The 18,124-nt window shown below is 40.0% G+C and overlaps 1 long non-coding RNA gene across 6 annotated transcripts in view; it reads left to right on the top strand.

The window, feature by feature from the left end:
* The window catches only part of LOC118930175 (uncharacterized), a 358,120-nt gene that overhangs the window by 225,335 nt on the left and 114,661 nt on the right, over positions 1-18,124 (top strand). For all 6 annotated transcript variants that reach the window (XR_008997687.1, XR_008997690.1, XR_008997689.1 and 3 more), the window contains one exon: positions 16,440-16,610. This is a non-coding gene — a long non-coding RNA (uncharacterized LOC118930175). The remainder of the gene's footprint in view (positions 1-16,439; positions 16,611-18,124) is intronic.

The raw sequence follows: 18,124 nt of genomic DNA, 5'->3' as shown, positions 1-18,124 counted from the left end.
CCCTTCTTGTTGGTTTGTGGCCCTCCTCTCCTGGGAGAACAGCGGCCTCTAGTGGCTTGTGCTGGGCAGCTGCGCGCACACAGGGCTTCTGCTTCCTGCCCGGCTGCTATGGAGTTAATCTCCGCTGTTGCTGTGGGCGTGGCCTGGCTCGGGCAGCTGCTCCAAAATGGTGGAGTCGCGTTGGAGCAGGAGCGGCTGGGAGGCTATTTATCTCGGTAAGGGGCCTCCCTGCTCCCTGCAGCCCAGGGGTTAGGGTGCCCAGAGATCCCGGATTCCCTACCTCTGGATTAAGTGTCCCGCCCTGCCCCTTTAAGACTTCCAAAAAGCACCCGCCAAAACAAAACAACAACCACAAAAAAAAATAGAAAAATAAAAATTTTAAAAATAAAAGTAAATAAATAAAAAATGGCCGCTTGTTTTTCTTTATTCTCCGGCACCAGCCTCCGGCACCTGCTCACCAGTCTTGCTGCCCTGTTTCCCTAGTATTGGGGTACCTATTCCTTTTAGACTTCCAAAAAGCACTCGCCAAAACAAAACAACAACAACAACAAAAAAAAATGGCCGCTCACTTTTCTTTTGTTCTCGGGCACTGGCCTCCGATACCCACTTGCCAGTCTTGCTGCCCTGTTTCCCTAGTATTGGGGTCCCTGTCCCTTTAAGACTTCCCAAAAAGCACTCACCTCAACAAAACAACAACAACAACAAAAAAATGGCCTCTTGCTTTTCTTATGCCCTCCGGCACCAGGCCTCCGGTACCCGCTCCCTGTTCTTGGTGCCCTGTTTCCGTATAATCCAGGGCCCCATGCATGCACTGTGTCTGCACTCTGGTACAGATGGCTGGGGCTGGTTGTTCAGCAGTTCTGGGCTCCCTCTCCCTTCTGCTCCGACCCCTCTCCTCCCGCTGGGAGCTGGGGGGAGGGGCACTCGGGTCCCGCAGGGCCGGGGCTTGTATCTTACCCCCTTTGCGAGGTGCTGGGTTCTTGCAGGTGCGGATGTGGTCTGGATGTTGTCCCGTGTCCTCTGGTCTCTATTCTAGGAAGAGTTGTCTTTGTTATATTTTCATAGATATATGTGGTTTTGGGAGGAGATTTCCGCTGCTCTACTCACGCCGCCATCTTCAGAGTGTACATTTTAATTAAGGGGATTAACAGGTGTGCTGTGAATGATAGCATAATGTGAAGAAAACTATAGTATAGGTGTGAAGAAAGGGCTAGTGACTGAGCCTAGTTCCATTTGTAAGGATGGTGGGGAAAGCCTTGACAGAATACATGACATTCAACTGTGGAATATGATAGATATTAATGGGTAAAATTTGCACAAGTAAGGAATTGGGGAAGAAGAGTCCAGACAAAGACAGCTATGAAGATATACACCACATTATGACAATGGCTAGTAGTTTGGTTAAATAATATTTTACCTTAGGAGGAGTGACAGACATCAGTATAGATGAAAGTTGGAGTCTGATTGCAGAGTCTAGACTATCAGATAGGAATCTAAACTTTAGTAGGTAGTAGTTAAATGTTGAAATGTTTTAGGTAGAGAAGTAACATGATTAATTTATTTTGAAGAAGTAGAATTCTTGTGGTAAAGTAGTAGATGAATTGGAAGGCATATTTAATAGAAGTTCAATTAGGAGGCAGTAAGGGTCTCAGGTAGGGCAGTGAGAATTTAAGTGACAAAGTAATTTAGTGAGACAAAAAATGATAAGCTTTAGTAATCGTTTGGGTATAGGAGGAGGGATTGAGAGAAGCTAGAGTGGGTTTATTTTTAATTTAGCCATCTGATGCCACTAGTTAGAGAAGAGAGGGGTAAACTTTGGAAGAAAGGTGGACGGTTCAGGTTTGGAAGTGATGAGTTTAGAGCTATTGTGATGCCTCAGTGTGACATTGCTGAATGAATCTGATACATGTTTGGACATTTGGGTCTGGAGCGAGGAAGAGGGCCTTTGATGGAGATAATGTATTTTAGAATCACTATTACAGAAAAAAGGTTGAATCATGAAACATGATGAGAGTATAGCCCAATAAGCTAAAAACTTCCAGGATGCAATGTATTGAAAATATTGACAAGTTTGGACCATAAATTTTATTCTCACCATTGCTTCTGAATAGGCTTTATTACTGCTCTGAAGAGAGAAAAAAGGCATCTTTTTAATGCCTTGAGATAAAAAGATAAATATTGATATCAGTATATAAAATTATGATTATAGGTAAGATATAAGAGTTTATTCAACATGGGAGAATTAAAGGATAGTTCTGGGCCTCTTCAAACTATGTAGTTGGATCCTCTGCAGCTCTTGATGTTATCTTCACTTTATGAAATTGTATAATTGCAACCCCTTTAGCCTGGAATGTAATGAGCTGTCTTCATGTTGAAAGAGAAAGGAAGCAAGTTGATGATCCTAGCATATGGAATTGACCCACTGATTTTCATCTAGAGTGACTAGTATGTTATCCCACAAATAGCAGGTGCTCAGTCAGATTTTGGTAAATGGGCAGTAACTGCCATATGTATGACTTAGTGCTTAGAGAGCAGGTACATTGAGCAGAACCAGGGTACTGGGCTCTATTCTGGCACTAGACCAAATCTCAGTGTGATCTGAGGCCAGTGGAGGAAGGATCCTGAGCCTCAGTTTTCTCATTTGTTAAGATGGGGGAGGTGGCCCTGCTCTGTGCTCCCTCCCTGCTCTCTAAGGCAAAGGTTCTACACCAGTTAATGGAATGTGGAGCCTATTGATTTCCTTTTTTTTTTTTGTTAGGCCTCCTCATTAAGATTTTTTTTTCTCCAAAGAGTAAAGACATTTGAGGCCTCTAACTCCCACCCCAAACAGTTTAAAGTATCTCATATTTTGAAGTTATTAATATTATAGTAGTCAAGATCTCTAGGCTGAGAACCTCTTTTTTTGGGGGAAAGATGATGCAGTTGAAAAAAACACAGAAGCAACACTAAGGTGTTCATTCCCAGTTAGGCTCCTCTTTACACCTTGCTCACCTAACTTTTCATTGGGGAAAAATATGTTCACTCCTCAGCATGTCCTTTCCAGGTCTGACCTATGACCACAGGGACACATACATCAATGCAATCTAATTAATTTTTCATTAGGGTGTTTGGGGGACAGATGTATCCAACTATCTCAGGCCCCATTAGGCAGAAATAGGAAATTTTTTTATTAAGGTATCATTGATATGCAACCTTATGCTCAGGTTTCACATGAACAACATTGTGGTTGCTACATTTCCCCTCTATTATCAAGTCCCCACTACGTACCCCATCACAGTCACTGTCCATCAGCAAAATAAGATGCTATGGAGTCACTACTTGTTTTCTCTGTGCTATACTGCCTTCCCCATGCCCCTCCTACATTATGTGTGCTAATCATAATGCTCTTAATCCACTTATCCCTCCCTCCCCACCCACCCTCCCCAGTCCCTTTCCCTTTGGTAACTGTTAGTCCTTCCTTGGGTTCTGTGAGTCTGCTGCTGTTTTGTTCCTTCAGTTTTTGCTTTGTTGTTATACTCCACAGATGAGTGAAATCATTTGATACTTGTCTTTCTCTACCTGGCTTATTTCACTGAGCATAATACCCTCTAGCTACATCCATGTTGTTGCAAATGGTAAGATTTGTTTTCTTCTTATGGCCGAATAATATTCCATTGTGTATATGTACCACATCTTCTTTATCCATTCATCTATTGATGGACATTTAGGTTGCCTCCATGTCTTGGCTATTATAAATAGTGCTTGATAAACATAGGGGTGCATATGTCTTTTTGAATCTGTGATCTTGTTTATTTGGGTGAATTCCTAAGAGTAGAATTCCTGGGTCAAATAGTATTTCTATTTTTAGTTGTTTTAGGAACCTCCATGTAGCTTTCCACAATGGTTGAACTAATTTACATTTCCACAAACAGTGTAGGAGGGTTTCCTTTTCTCCGTGACCTTGCCAGCATTTGTTGTTGCTTGTCTTTTGGATGTTGGTCATCATAACTGGTGTGAAGTGATATCTCATTGTGGTTTTAATTTGTATTTCCCTGATGATTAGCAATGTGGAGCATCTTTTCATGTGCCTGTTGGCCATCTGAATTTCTTCTTTGGGGAAGTGTCTGTTCAGATCCTCTGCCCATTTTTTAATTGGGTTATTTGCTTTTTGGGTGTTGAAGTGTGTGAGCCTCTTTATATATTTTGGATGTCAACCCCTTATTGAATGCGTCATTTATGAACATATTCTGCCATACTGTAGGATGTCTTTTTGTTCTACTGATGGTGCCTTTTGCTGTACAGAAGCTATTTAGTTTGATGTAGTCCCACTTGTCAATTTTTACTTTTGTTCCCCTTCAGGAGATGCCTTCAGGAGAAAGTTAATCATGTTTATATTCCAGAGATTTTTGCCTATGTTTTCTTCGAAGAGTTTTTTGATTTCATGACTTACATTCAGGTCTCTTTTCCATTTTGAGTTTACTTTTGTTTATGGGGTTAGACAGCAATCCAGTTTCATTCTCTTGCATGTAGCTGTCCAGTTTTTCCAACACCAGTTGTTGAAAAGTCTGTCACTTCTCCATTGTATGTCCATGGCTACTTTATCATATGTTAATTGACCATATATGTGTGGGTTTATATCTGGACTCTCTATTCTGTTCCACTGGTCTTTGGGTCTGTTCTTGTGCCAGTACCAAATTGTCTTGATTTGGCTTTGTAGTACAGCTTGAAGTTGGGGAGCATAAGCACCCCCCACCCCTGCTTTATTCTTTGTTTTCAGGATTGCTTTGGCATTTTGGGGTCTTTTGTGGTTTCATATGAATTTTGGAACTATTTGTTCTAGTTTGTTGAAGAATGTTCTCAGTATTTTGATAGGGATTGCACTGAATCAAGAGTGTCTTATAGTTTTCAGGGTATAGGTCTTTCACTTCCTTGGTTAGGTTTATTCCTAGGTATTTTATTCTTTTTGATGCATTTGTAAATGCAATTGTTTTCTTGATTTCTCTTTCTGATAGTTCATCATTAGTATATAGGAATGTAACAGATATCTGTGTATTAATTTTGTATCCTGCTTCTTTGATGAACTCAGATATTTGTTCTAATAGTTTTAGAGTAGATTATTTAGGGTTTTTATGTACAATATCATGTTGTCTATAAACAGTGACATTTTAACTTGTTCCTTGCCCATCTGGATGGCTTTTATTGCTTTGTGTTGTCTGATTGCCATGGCTAGGATTCCAGTACTACATTGAATAAAAGTGGGAAGAGTAAACATCCTTGTCTTATTCCCGATCTATGAGGGAATGCTTTCAGCTTTTCACTGCTAAGTATGATGTTGGCTGTGGGTTGTTCATATATAGCCTTTATTATGTTGAGGTACTTGCCCTCTATACCCATTTTGTTGAGAGTTTTCATCATGAATCGGTGTTGAATTTTGTGGAATGCTTTTTCAGCATCTATAGAGATGATCATGTGATTTTTGTCCATCTTTCTGTTGATGTAGTGGATGATGTTGATGGATTTTCAAATATTGTACCATCTCTGCATCCCCCCATGATCATGATGTATGACATTTTTTATGCATTTTTGAATTCAGTTTGCTAATATTTTGTTGAGTATTTTTTCATCTATGTTCATCAGGGGTATTGGTCTGTAATTTTCTCTTTTCTGGTGTCTTTGCCTAGTTTTGGCATTAGAGTGATGCTGTCCGAATAGAATCAGTTTGGAAGTATTCCCTCCAAGGTTTCTCCTGAGAATTCTGATAATAGCCTGATGGGTTTCCTTTGTAGGTGATCTTTTTTCTTTCTCTGGCTGCTTTTAATACTCTGTCCTTGTCCTTGATCTTTGCCATTTTAATTATTATATGTCTTGGCATTGTCTTTCTTGGGTCCCTTCTGTTGGGAGATCTGTGGGCTTCCATGGCCTGAGAGACTATTTCCTTCCCCAGATTGGGTAAGTTTTCAGCAATTATTTCTTCAAAGACACTTTCCATCGCTTTTTCTCTGTCTTCTACTTCTAGTACCCCAATAATGTGAATGTTGTTCCGTTTGGATTGGTCACACAATTCTTTTCTTATTCTTTCATTCCTGGAGATCCTTTTGTCTTTCTCTGCCTCAGCTTCTTTGTATTCCTCTTCTCTAATTTCCATTTCATTTACCATCTCCTCTACCTCATCTAATCTGCTTTTAAATTCCTCCATTGTATGTTTCATTTCAGCTACTGTATTTTTCAAGGTGTCTGTCTCCCTTGTGAATTCATCCCTTAGCTCTTGAATATTTTTCTATAGCTCCATTAGCATGCTTATGACTTTTATTTTGAATTCTTTCTCAGGAAGATTGGTGATTTAATTCCACTGAGCCCTCTTTCTGGTGTTTGAGGGATTTCATATTTAACAAGGTTCTTCTGCCTTTTTTATAATCCTTTTGATAATGAGGTATATTAAGTTTGTGTAGGTTGCACCCTCTAATGCCCAGAAACCCTGCTTTTTGGAGCTGCCCAGCACCTGGAGCGATGGCAGTGGATGCAGATGAGTGGTGCCAGTCCTTACCCTAAGAGAGAGCTCTCTCCTGCTTCATGGCCGCAGTTCCAACCTCTGCTGTCAGGGCCAGTGAGCTGTGCATGGGAGCAGCTTCTGTGTTAAGCCCCTAAGCTGCCATAGGTGGGGCTGCCCTCCAGCTGGCCTGGAGCAATGCAATGGTCACAAGAGAGCCATGTCAGTGCCTGCCGGGAGGACAGAGCTCTTTCCTACTTCCCGGCCACAGTGCCTGCCTCTGCTGTCAAGGCCAGTGAGCCATGGTCAAGGAGCAGCATCTGTGTTAAGCCTGTGTAGTTGCCATAGGTGGGGCTGCCCTCCTGCTGGCCTGGAGCAATGGCGGGGGTGGCAGGTGAGCAGTGCTAGTGCCTGCCACAGGACAGAGCTCTTTCCTGTTTCCTGGCCACAGTGCCTTCCTCCGCTGTCAGGGCCAGTTAGCCATGTGCATGTGCAAGGAGCAGCCTCTGTGTTAAGCAGCTGTAGTTACCGTTCGTGGGGCTGCCCTCCAGGTGGCCTGGTGCAATGGTGGGGTCAGCAGGTTTGCACACAGGTGCCAGCCGGGGGAAAGGAGCGGCGAGCTGCTTATCACAGTGGGGGGCCTCAGAGCTGTGTTGCCAGCCAGGGAGATGGAGCGCCTGAAGCTCCCGAAAGTTCCCAACCTGCTGGACTGAGTGTGCCAGGATGATTTTGTCCGGCTGTTCCTTCTCCTGAGCAACAATCTGTGTAATCTTTGCCCCTTTAGCAATGCTCTCACTGTTGGGAAGTCTTTCAAAGTGCCCACTTTTCTTTTGTCCCAGAGAAGCCAGTTGTGCAAAACTGTTCTCCACAAGCAGCTGGAATCTCAGTCTCTGACTTTGCTTTTCAAGCCCTGTAATCTCCAGAGCACCATGCAATGCAATGTGGGTTTGTGCTTCTGGAGTAGATTTCTACAGCTGGGTATTTAGCAGTCCTGGGCTTCTAGTCCCTCCCCACTCTGTTTCTCTTCCTCCCACCAGTGAGCTGGGGTGGGGGCAGGGCTTGGGTCCGACCGGGTCACAGCTTTGTCCCTTTTCCGTAATGTAGATTTTCCATTTTCTTTTCCTAGATGTAGATGGGTGGTGCAATCTTATTTCTGGTTATTCTTTTAGGAATAGTTGTATTTGCTGTATTTTCATATTATATGTGCTTTTAGGAGAAGATTTCTGCATCACTTCTCACTCTGCCATCTTTTTTCCTTTCCCAGAGCTAGGGATTTTAGGGGACTTCCTACTCCCAGCCAAATAATGTGGCAAGAAGTCCCCACACTGACCATGTTCCCCAGGTGAGAATACTCAGGGTCATCCTGATGAAGCAAGCCCACGTGAGTAGCCGCAGTAGGAATTTCTAGGGAAGTATTGAGTTCTGTGGTCAAGAATCAAGAGGATTGACTTGGAGCAAGGATGCACAGGAAGGTAGAACAAATAAAAGTGGTGTGGAAATCCTGGGTAGGGAAAGTGTAACAAATACTGGGAGGTGGAAGTCAAATCCTGAGGCTAGGAATTTCTGAATTTCCTAGTGGAATGTACTGGTAGGCAGATTGGGTTCATGTAAAGGGTTTGATATCTAATTGATGACTTAATGGCTTTTACTTTTTTTGCCATGAAGGACAAAAATATACTCGAATTGGCTAAGCCATAAAGGGAGTTTTGGGGATTAGGTACCCCAAAAGTGCAAAGATATGGCTTCTTCTAGAAAACTCAGGCATGTGCTTATTTTATTGTATCTGCCTTCTTCTATATTAGTTTCATCACCAGCCTGTCTCTTCTAATGGTGGCAAAATGGCCCTAAGCCTTGTATCTTTTTACTACGAGGACCACAGCAAGGAAAGAACTGCTTCCTTGAAGAAGCCACAGCATGCTGGAGGCTCTAACCTCGTTATGAACCCAAGTCTGAACTGACGATTATGTCCAGAGGCATGGCCAGATGATCTTATGATTAGTTCAGGCCAATGGGGACTCACTTTTGGAAGTAGATTAACCCAACTTAAATGTATTAGCTAAATGGGTGGGCATGGATTCCCAAAAGTAAAAGGATGGAAAGGACACAGATGAGGTGACACAAGAAATACCCACTCTCGTTCATCAGTGAAGTTCTTTCTTACTTTGTAAGAATGCTACTTATAGGTGGGGGTTTCTTTTCTGTTTTTTTCTGTTTGAAGATGGAGGCAAACATGTACAGCTGCAGGAGTTGTCAGGGAAAAATGCATCTGTAATGTGAATTTAAGTCATTAGGAAAACAATATATCAGAATCACCTGTGATTGCTGGTGATTTGAAATTCTGAAGACAGGGTTTATCCTGACTTCTCCCAGGCTACTCAAAGCTCTGTGACCACTTCTGGCCTGTATCCAGCATTGTATTCCATTGTTCTACATTTATTTTAGCTTCCAGGAAAGAATAATTGTCCTGAATACTTCATCCTCCAACCAGCCTCAGTAGCAAGGATATTTGGCATAATTTTGCATGTTGGCTTTGTTTTAAACCGTCAGCCTTCCATCAACACATTTTTGTCTCTGAGGGCAGAATCACAGTTTCTGCCCTCTACATTTTCATAAAGGCTCTCATCTCTGGGGATGTTATATTTGAAGTTACCAGATGTGCAAATACAGCCTTAGGCTGATTCTGTGGCCCCATTATAAGCGGTCTTCCTGTTTTGACAACTCTCTGCTCACACAAAGGGAAACAGGTAGCATCTGGAAGTGAATACACTGCAACCATTTGGAAGGAAACCTTCCAGGTGCAGCAACTGACAACACCAACTCAATAGAGAAAATGACAGCATTTGCAGCTGGGAGAGTCACCTCATAAATCTGCTGTCCTACTTTTGGTATACAGATTTTAATTTAGATTTGATTTATTAGAAATTTTCTGAGCTACTGAGAAATTAAGCGTGATCTAAAATGCCTCCCATCAGAGAACTAATGTCAGGATTATTGGTGATGTAACATACTGAAGAATTTATATCTCAAATATAATGTGGAAAAGAACACCTCATTTAAAATCAAGAGAATTGAGTTCTAGTTCATGGATTGGCCCAGAGCAGCTGTATGACCTTAGGCAATGTCCTTGCAAGGGCTTATTTTTTTCACTTATAAATAAAGGGCCACATTTGGAGAGCCTCTAGTCCTAGTAATCTATTTCTATTCTGTTACCAATAAGCTAAGGGAAAAAGGAGATAGGAAGTGATGATACAAACAAATCAGCTCTGAATCTATTCAACATTCGTCCCCATAATAAAACATACGAAAAAGTCACAACAAAAAGGAGAAAAAAAATTCATAATGCTTTATTTTGACTCAGTTACCTAATTTCACTAAGTAACCTCTAATTACATTTACTTAGACCTAACTAGCTAAATCGTGTGGGATTTTAAATCTACTGAAGTGGATTTCAAGATTTTTATTTTGCATCAGTACAACTGTGGGTAGTATTCACTAGGCTTGTTTCACTTGGGAAGTACATCTTTGATGGATGGGCCACCCTATCAGGTTACATCAGAATCTCATGGAGTAATGATTCTGGTGGACATAGAGATGTGACAACCAGGACCTGTTACCTAATTTAAAAGGCCTAGTGAAAAATGAAAATGCAGGCACTTATTTGTAATTATCAAGAATTTAGGACAGCAATAGCAGAGCTTTGACACAGGGCCCTAAGATCATATGCCCATAAAGTGGGCTCTGGCACTAGCCAGATGACCATTCAAGAAAAAGCTTGGTGCCCCACCTACAAGGAATGTTAAGGATGGCCTCAGCTGTAGAAAGCTACCGTGTTCAAGATTACAACTTCCTGGGGCCAACCAAAAAACCCAACTGATTGGCAGGCATCAAAAGAGCTGGTGCCCCATGTGAAACAACTGTGATGGGCCGTTTCCGCTCCATGCCTTCTGGCAGGTCTGCATCAGCTTATTTGCTCACTGCCCCCTTGCCTATTCCATAGGTGTTGTTCCCAGGGGTACAGTCAGCACCCTAAACTATTAAGAATCTGCTTCTGGGGACCCCAAGCTATTATTTACTTTAAGAGTAACAACTTTGAAAATAATGTTTGTTTGTTTTTTTAATCAGTTTGATTTTTTCTTTTTTAATTTTTATTAAGGTATTATTGATATACACTCTTATGAAGGTTTCACATGAAAAAACAATGTGGTTACTACATTTACCCATATTATCAAGTCCCCACCCACACCCCAATGCAGTCACTGTCCATCAGTGCAGTAAGATGCCACAGAGTCACTATTTGCCTTCTCTGTGCTACACTGTTTTCCCCATGACCCCCACACCATGTGTACTAAACATAAAACCCCTCAATTCCCTTCTCCCTACCTCCCCACCTGCCCTACCACACCCCTCCCCTTTGGTAACCACTAGTTCCTTCTTGGAGTCTCTGGGTCTGCTGCTATTTTGTTCCTTCAGTTTTGCTTTGTTGTTATACTCCACAAATGAGGGACATCATTTGGCACTTGTCTTTCTCCACCTAGATTATTAGACTGAGCATAATGTCCTCCAGCTCCATCCGTGTTGTTGTAAATGGTAGGATTTGTTTCTTTCTTATGGCTGAATAGTATTCCATTGTGTATATGTACCACCTCTTCTTTATCCATTCATCTACTGATGGACACTTGGGTTGCTTCCATATCTTGGCTATTGTAAAAATTGCTGTGATAAACATAGGGGTGCATAGGTCATTTTGAATCTGAAAAGTTGTATTCTATGGGTAAATTCCAAGGAGTGGGATTCCCAGATCAAATGGTATTTCTATTTTTACTTTTTTGAGGAACCTCCATATTGCTTTCCACAATGGTTGAGCTAGCTTATATTCCCACCAACAGTGTAGGAGGGTTCCCCTTTCTCCACATTCTCATCAGCATTTGTTGTTCTTAGTCTTTTCCATGTTAGCCATCATTACTGGTGTGAGATGCCATCTCCTTTTGGTTTTAATTTTCATTTCCCTGATGATTAGTGATGTGAAGCATCTTTTCATGTGTCTGTTGGCCATCTGAATTTCTTCCTTGGAGAACTGTCTCTTCATATCCTCTGCCCATTTTTTGATTGGGTTATTTGCTTTTTGGGTGTTGAAGTGTGTGTGTTCTTTATATATTTTGGATGTTAACCCCTTGTCGGATATGTCATTTACAAATATATTCTCCCATACTGTAGGATGTCTTTTTGTTCTGTTGATGGTGTCCTTTGCAGTACAGAAATTTTTAGTTTGTTGTAGTCCCATGAGTTCATTTTTGCTTTTGTTTCCCTTGCTCGAGGAGAAGTTCAGGAAGAAGTTGCTCATGCTTATATTCAGGAGATTTTTGCCTATGTTGTCTTCTAAGAGTTTTATGATTTCATGACTTACATTCAGTTCTGTGATCCATTTCAAGTTTACTTTTGTGTATGGGGTTTAAACAATAATCCAGTTTCATTCTCTTGAATGTAGCTGTCTAGTTTTGCCAACATCGGCTGTTGCAGAGGCTGTTATTTCCCCATTGTATGTCCATGGCTCCTTTATCATATATTAATGGACCATATATGGTTGGGTTTATATCAGGGCTCTCTAGTCTGTTCCACTAGTCTATGGGTCTGTTCTTGTGCCAGTACCAAATTATCTTGATTACTGTGGCTTTGTAGTAGAGCTTGAAGTTGGGGAGCATAATCCCCCCAGCTTTATTCTTCATTCTCAGGATTGCTTTGGCTATTAGGGGTCTTTTGTAGTTCCATATGAATTTTACAATGATTTTCTCTAGTTCATTGAAGAATGCTGCTAGTATGTTGATAGGAATTGCACTGAATCTGTATTTTGCTTTAGGCAGGATGGTCATTTTGACAATATTAATTCTTCCTATCCATGAGTACAGGATGTATTTCCAGTTATCAGTGCCTTCTTTAATTTCTCTCATGAATGTCTTGTAGTTTTCAGAGTATACGTCTTTCACTTCCTTGGTTAAGTTTATTCCTAGGTATTTTGTTATTTTTGATGCAACTGTGAATAGAATTGTTCTCCTGATTTCTCTTTCTGCTAGTTCATTGTTAGTGTATAGGAATGCCACAGATTTCTGTGTGTTAATTTTGTATCCTGCAACTTTGCTGAATTCAGATATTAGATCTAGTAGTTTTGGAGTGGATTCTTTAGGGTATTTTATATACAATATCATGTCATCTGCAAACAGGGACAGTTTAAATTCTTCCTTGTCAATCTGGATGCCTTCTATTTCTTTGTGTTGTCTGATTGCCATGGCTAGGACCTCCAGTACTATGTTGAATAGAAGTGGGGAGAGTGGGCATCCTTGTCTTGTTCCTGATCTTAAAGGGAAAGCTTTCAGCTTCTCACTGTTAAGTATGATGTTGCCTATGGGTTTGGCATATATGGCCTTTATGATGATGAGGTACTTGCCCTCTATACCCATTTTGTTGAGAGTTTTTACCATGAATGGATGTTGAATTTTGTCAAATGCTTTTTCAGCATCTATGGAGATGATCATGTGGTTTTTGTCCTTCTTTTTGTTGATGTGGTGGATGATGTTGATGGATTTTTGAATGTTGTACCATCCTTGCATCCCTGGAATAAATCCCACTTGATCATAATGGATGATCCTCTTGATGTATTTTTGAATTCGGTTTGCTAATATTTTGTTGAGTATTTTTGCATCTATGTTCATCAGGGATATTGGTCTGTAATTTTCTTTCTTTGTTGTGGTGTTTTGCCTGGTTTTGGTATTAGAGTGATGCTGGCCTCATAGAATGAGTTTGGAAGTATTCCCTCTTCTACTCTTCAGAAAACTTTAAGGAGGATGGGTATTAAGATTTCACTAAATGTTTGATAAATTTCAATGGTGTAGCCATCTGGTTCAAGAGTTTTTTCTTAGGTAGGTTTTTTATTACCAATTCAATTTCATTTCTGGTTATTGGTCTGTTCAGATTTTCTGTTTCTGGATCAGCCTTGGAAGGTTGTATTTTTCTAGAAAGTTGTCCTTTTTTTCTAGGTTTTCCAGTTTGTTAGCATATAATTTTTCATAGTATTCTCTAATAATTCTTTTTATTTTGTGGTGTCGGTAGTGATTTTTCCTTTCTCATTTCTGATTCTGTTTATGTTAGTAGACTCTCTTTTTTTCTTGGTAAGTCTGGCTAGGGGCTTATCTATTTTGTTAATTTTCTCGAAGAACCAGCTCTTGCTTTCATTGATTATCTCTATTGTTTTATTCTTCTCAATTTTATTTATTTCTGATCTAATCTTTATTATGTCCCTCCTTTTACTGACTTTGGGCCTCATTTGTTCTTCTTTTTATAGTTTCGTTAATTGTGAGTTTAGACTGCTTATATGGGATTGTTCTTCTTTCCTGAGGTATGCCTGTATTGCAATATACTTTCCTCTAAGCATGGCCTTCACGGCATCCCACAGATTTTGTGGTGTTGAATTATTCTTGTCATTTGTCTCCATATATTGCTTGATCTCTGTTTTTATTTGGTCATTGATCCATTGGTTATTTAGGAGCATGTTATGAATCCTCCATGTGTTTGTGGGATTTTTCATTTTCTTTGTGTAATTTATTTCTAGTTTCATAGCTTTGTGATCTGATAAACTGGTTGGTACAATTTCAACATTTTTGAATTTACTGAAGCTCTTTTTGTGGGCTAGTATATGATCTATTCTTGAAAATGTTCCATGTACACTTGAGAAGAATGTGTATTCTGTTTCTTTTGGGTGTTGAGTTTTGTAGATGTCTGTTAAGTCCATCTGTTCTATTGTGTTGTTCAGTGCCTCTGTCTCCTTACTTATCTTCTGTCTGGTTGATCTGTCCTTCAGAGTGAGTGAAGTGTTGAAGTCTCCTAGAATGAATGCATTGCATTCTAGTTCCCCTTTTAATTCTGTTAGTATTTGTTTCACATATGTGGGTGCTCCTGTGTTGGGAGCATAGATATTTATAATGGTTATATCTTCTTGTTGGATTGACCCCTTTATCATTATGTAATGTCCTTCTTTGTTTCTTGTTACTTTCTGTATCTTGAAGTCTGTTTTGTCTGATACAAGTATTGCAACTCCTGCTTTTTTCTCTCAGTTAGTTGCATGAAATATCTTTTTCCATCCCTTCACTTTTAGTCTGTGTATGTCTTTGGGTTTAAAGTGAGTCTCTTGCAGGCAGCATATAGATGGGTCTTTTTTTTTTATCCATTCAGTGACTCTATGTCTTTTGATTGGTTCATTCAGTCCATTTACATTTAGGGTGATTATAAATAGGTATGTACTTATTGCCATTGCAGGCTTTAGATTCGTGGTTACCAAAGGTTCAAAGTTAATTTCCTTACTATCTAAGAGTGTAACTTAACTCACTTAATATGCTATTACAAATGCAATCTAAAGGTTCTTTCCTTTTTCTCCTCCTTTTTCTTCCTCCTCCTTTCTTTATATATTAGGTATCATATTCTGGACTCTGTCTATCCCTTGATTGACTTTGGGGATAGTTAATTTAATTTTGCATTTACTTAGTAATTAGCTGTTCTGCTTTCTTTACTGTGGTTTTATTACCACTGTTGACAGCTATTAAACCTTAGGAACACTTCCATCTATAGCAGTCCCTCCAAAATACACTGTAGAGATGGTTTGTGGGAGGTAAATTCTCTCAGCTTTTGCTGATCTGAAAATTGTTTAATCCCTCCTTTAAATTTAAATGATAATCTTGCTGGATAAAGTAATCTTGGTTCAAGGCCCTTCTGTTTCATTGCATTAAATACATCATGCTAGTCCCTTCTAGCCTGTAAGGTTTCTGCTGAGAAGTCTGATGATAGCCTGACAGGCTTTCCTTTGTATTTGATCTTATTTCTCTATCTGGCTGCTTTTAATAGTCTGTCCTTATCCTTGATCTTTGCCATTTTAATTACTATATGTCTTGGTGTTGTCTTCCTTGGGTCCCTTGTGTTGAGAGATCTGTGCATCTCCATGGCCTGAGAGACTATCTCCTTCCCCATATTGGGGAAGTTTTCTACAATTACCTCCTCAAAGACACTTTCTTTCCCTTTTTATCTATCTTGAAAATAATGTATTTTTATAAAAATAGTCGTACAAAAAGAAACTGTACAAAGGGAAAACAAGAATAAAATCACCCAACTGGTCATACCTAGTAAGAACCAACATTAGTGTGAGCTAATCCTCATCCCAGGTTTCACTCTGTGCTTGAGTTTAGACAAGAGAGTCTGATGTCTTGATAGGGAAATAGGTAAAGACAGACATAAACAGAAATGAAGTTAATAAAAGACTAAATCATATCACCTATTGAATATCCATACAAGGATTCAAAACAATGCCAGGCACATAGGTGATAATCCCCCCAAGTCCCTTCCTGTCTGCTCTTTTCCTATACCTGCATTTCAGTTTCAATTCTGTCATATCCCCATTGGAAATATCACTGGATGCTCACATATAATGAAGCACCTGAGAAAAGTTCTTGACAACAAAAGAGGAATAGAAGGTTCTCAGCTCTCAGGTGACTGCTGCTTAATGGTCATTCCTTTACTGTAAGATATTATAGCTCATAGAGGATCATTGTAATTGATTCTGAAAGGCCAAAACCATGGAAAAAGAGTCTTTCAAATTGGCAGCCAATGCAGGTTAAAACAGCTTTCATACTGGGAAAGTCCCAAGACATTGGATTTTTTTTTTAAGGTTTACAATGTGATGTTTGGATATACATATACATTATGGAAGGATTGTCATGATCAAACTAATTGCATATCCATTGCTGCACATAGTTACCATCTGGTAACGTGTGGTGACAATGCTAAAGATCTACTTTTGCCAAATTTCAACTATATTATACAGCATTATAACTATAGTCACCATGCTTTAGAACTTACTCACTCTGCATAACTGAAGCTTTCTGCCATTTGACCAACACCTTCTCATTTCATTATTATTATTAGCCCTGTTTTACAGATGTGGGAAGCAAGACAGAGGTTCAGCAACATGCTCAAAGTCTCACAACTGGAAAATAATGGATCCAAGATGTCAAATCCAGTCCGGACTGCCCAGCTCTTATCCGCTATCTTCTACCACAGCCTGCAGATACCATAGGCTTCAGTTATCAGGAACCTTCTTTGAATGCTGGTATGGCTGCATGTTAGTTGTTTGGTTCTTGGCAAATTATTCAATCTTTCTGAACTGCCGTTTATTTATTAAATAAGGAAAAAAATAGTTCCTTGCAATGTTGTTGTAAACTGTAGCTGCTTTTATGTACAAAATATTTCCTTGTTTTGCTGTTGATTTTCTCATCTTTTAAGAAAAAAATCATTTTCAAGCAGAAACGACTCTTCTTCTCTAGCATTCCCATTTTCTTCCTCACCTTTAAGAATTTTTTCCTCTCTATGGGCTCCTTATATTATTATTTAGTTGTTTTTTAATTATTTTGTTGTATTCTTATTTAGTTGGTTTTTTCCCTTTAACAAAGTCTCCCTTTGTGAGACAAGAGGGCCCTGAAGAATTTTAGACATGTTGTCCCACAGCAATCTCACAACCAAATTAAAGGGAAATAATTTTGGCAGTTCAAACGCCTACTCTAGTCTCATCCCCAAGCAATGATATATGAAATCTCAAAGCAGCTAAGATGCTGTGTTTTTAATTCTAGGTCATATTAAAATAACCAAATAACTATCACAATTTAACATTTCAACACTGTCCTGAGTGTGAATGGCTTGTGGGCTATCAGTGCTACAGGCACCACACTTTGGAAAATGCCACTTAATCAACCCGCAAATGAGAATGTTGCCTCACTCATGGCCGAGCTTGCAGCCCACACCTCCTATGGGCTCATCAGCTTTACAAGGCCACAACCCTGTTCTTCAAAGCCAAAGCTACGGCCTGTGGGCTGAGTCTGTTCAGAGAGCAGGTGTGGAGTTGTTACACCACTCCATTCAAGAGGAGTCTCAGTCCTCTGAGCCGTGAAATGTGTCTCACCCAGGTCCCAGATTTTCATTCCTATTAAAAATCATGTCAGAGTTCCTGCAACCCAGGATTTGAATTCTTGGAAGTTTGAAATGTGGCCAAGTTTAAATCACATATGCTTTGGCACTGTTTTGAAGGAAGTGTTTGGGATAATATTCCTTTGCTTATAGAGGTAGACTTTCAACACTCTCATTGAAACATTACTGTATTGGAATTCTTTTCTGTCACTGTGTGCAGCAAGAAAGACACTGTTTTCTTCCTGCTATAGAAATAGTAATTACTACAACTACAATCACGACCATGGCCACATACGTCAGGACCGCCGCACTCGTTGCTGTGATGTGGTGGTCCACTCCAGGTCCACAGGAATGTTCGTGGTGCTGTCTCCTCCCACCTCTGCACATGGCCTGTTAAGGTCTGGCAGATCAATACCAAAGTGAGAAGAAAGAGCACAGGGTTTAGAACAGCTCTGACCCTAATAACCGTATGACCTTGGATGAGGTATTTGGCTCATCTGAATTTTACTTTCCTTTTTTGGAAAAAGAAGATAATAATAATGCCTATTCAATGAAAGTCACACAGATGTTGTGAGGATTAAAAAAAGTGTATATTTGCCTAGGAAAGTCATTTATCAAAGGCACAGCACCACACAGATATTATCAAGGGTGTTATTTTGGAAT

Source organism: Manis pentadactyla, chromosome 5 (genome assembly GCF_030020395.1).
Source record: "Manis pentadactyla isolate mManPen7 chromosome 5, mManPen7.hap1, whole genome shotgun sequence".
Taxonomy (NCBI): Eukaryota; Metazoa; Chordata; class Mammalia; order Pholidota; family Manidae; genus Manis; species Manis pentadactyla.
Note: the sequence above shows the minus strand (reverse complement) of the source record. Positions and strands in the feature narration are given on the sequence as shown.